The sequence below is a fragment of the Borostomias antarcticus genome (assembly GCF_949987555.1).
Source record: "Borostomias antarcticus genome assembly, chromosome: 16".
Lineage (NCBI taxonomy): Eukaryota > Metazoa > Chordata > Actinopteri > Stomiiformes > Stomiidae > Borostomias > Borostomias antarcticus.
In genome coordinates, this window is record NC_140249.1 from 20,201,739 (window position 1) to 20,204,583 (window position 2,845).

Here is a 2,845-nt window from a genome sequence, read left to right on the forward strand (position 1 = left end):
ATTATCATCCATGTTATGGTAAGTATAAATACAAATCCCAACTGTTGTGTGGCATTGCACTGTTCAGAAGCATTTTCATTCCACAGCAGGCATCTGCATTTGTTTGATATCCAGCAGCGGCATGATGCCTCCTTTGAGCAACAGTCAGATGCAAATAAATGAAGATCCATCTTGTCTCCTCAGCATTGATGCCTGAGATGGTTTATCTCAATACTCTAGCTGGCTATTAAAAAAGAAGCAGTTTTTTTTTTGCATTTGCCACCTACTGCCTACCAGTGGCGGTGTGTGAATATAAAAACCGGGTGAGCCAAGCAGGGGGTGGTAATGGAGTGGGGCTGGGCCTAATAAAAACATGATAAAACTACTATGTTGCATTCAAAACCAAGCACACACCCATTGGGGGAAAAAGATCAACTAACAACTTCCATCACAGCAAGGCCCAATATATCAATATATTATAGTATGTAAAATATATGGAGGAAATATATAGAATAATATATGATAATCAATATCATATATTGACATATATGAAAATCTTTGGTGTTTATATATGCATACATACAGACATACATACTGTATGTATTTTCATATATACCATCATACATATTTCTACAGTATATACAAAAATATATTTTTGTACATTACAGAGGTAAGACATACATGCATATTATAATATAACATGTGTAATTATGCAACAATAAGTTATAACAGTAAGATTATTGTTCATGAATGTCTGTTCAGCTTTATGTAAATGTATGTTTTAACTCATGAAAGAATTTAATCGTTTCAATAAAGCTATTACATGTAAAAATGTAGAGCAGTTTTTGTCTTCATTGCAATTGTTTTATGTATCAATATATAGCCATACATAGGTATCCAATATCCATGTATATATTGCAGTATATTGGAAAATAGAATAACTAGTTTCCTATATATGGAAATGTATTGTTACATATATTACATGTTCCAATATATTACAATATATTTTGTTTCATAAGGGGTCCTACTATGTACAGTAGTTCTTCAAACATAATATTCGGTTCGCATTTTTTAAAATCTGCTCGTAGTCAAACCGACTGATTATTGATTTGTTTACATGGAACAGCTGTGTGACACACACGCAGGCAGGAGTGAGTTACTATGGTTACTATATACGAACACAAGTGGTCAGCTGGACACATTTGGATACGCATGATAGACACAGGTATAAACGATGATGTGTCTCACTGTCCACTTGTGATCTGATTGTCCAAAACACATTTATAAAACTGTGTCTAAGTAGTGGTTGGTTTTCGGTAGGAGGTCAATCGGTCTCAGAGCAAAAGAAAACCACAAATGTACTGTAGCCTAATATTTTCTTTGTTAATAAAGATGTAAAAACTATAACCATTGTTTGTTGAATGTTGCTTCAATGCAGACCTTTTCTTTAACACAAGCATAACGAAAATCACTATGCTGATGTCTCTAGTTAGCTAACGATATAGTTTTAAGGCTGATTTGTGCATGATAGTCCCGCATTTTGGCACATTTCCATGTTGCATTTCCCCTGGCTTCTGGAAGATTTAATTGGAGACTGCTCAAATCTTTTCTAAAGATTTAGACCTCAACCAAAAGATTTAGACCTAAAACCGAAAACAATACACCATAGACAACCTGAATGCAAAAGTTCAGCTTCATAATGTGCTTAATCTCTAAGCCAATGTGACAAGGACCAGATCATGTGCCTCGAGTATTGTGGTCGCGTTCGCAGCCCTTATAGAATTGCAGCGCTGTCGTCAAAATTAGCAACGGTTTTAAACCGACATAACACAATTACAATTGTTGAGGATATTTAGAGCTAAAAATCAAACTACATTGTAATTCCCAAACATTGTCTAGTTTTATTACATTTTTAGCAAAAGTCTGTTCTACAAAGAGAGATCAACAACACCAGTTCTGTCCCAAGGGCTGTTAAGTGAGCAGGTATCCAGGTCAAAGAGGAGGCATGGCTAAGAAAATTGTTTTTGAGGCTTAGCTAGCCAGTCTAGTATACATTTCTGCCAAAAAAGCTTCTGGAACCTCCAGTTGTTCACCCTAGTACCATCCTCTCTCTAGTGTATGTGTAGGTCTCTCATCTTTTCATTTTGAAGGTTATTTTTTTGTGAAATTGTTTTTCACCAAATATTCAAGCTCTCCGTTTTCCATAGTTTCTGCTGCTGCTAAGTGGTTAATGTTGGATAACGTGATACCGATGACTGAAGAGAATATAGGCGGGACTAACTCATGATAAGATTTGAAGCTGGCTTCTGGCATATTTAATTGGAGAGACGCCAGACTCTGCTGGCTTACACTGACCTTTTTTCGGCGTAACCTTGACTAATCACAGCTTAGTTTACTTTAGGTTTAGTTCACAGTTTAGTCACTATAGCATCATCTGATTGGCTAAGTTTCTACAGGGTAAACCAACTGCTTGTGGAATACCCTGACACTAAAACTAACAGTACCTTGTTTTCACAAGGGGTGAGCGCTGACAAAACATACATTTACATTATACATTACAATACAATATACATTTACTGGTAAATCAAAAAACACAATCTGAAATTAAGCAATTCATTACATTTTTTATTGGGATTTTTTTAGGTAAGCCAGGCTTACCTTGGCATATGGGAGAAAACGCCACTGCTGCCCTGCTATACAGAGTTAGGCCGAGTGTAAGCTGTGAAATGTGAAAGTAAGTGAAATACGGATAACTGGCCCTTCTGGCGCTAAAAACCTCCCCTCAGTGCATGTTTTGTGAGCGCACCCAAAAAAATTGCACAGCCTCTCTCCCTACCTGTGGCTCACCAGATGCCACTGTCATCTC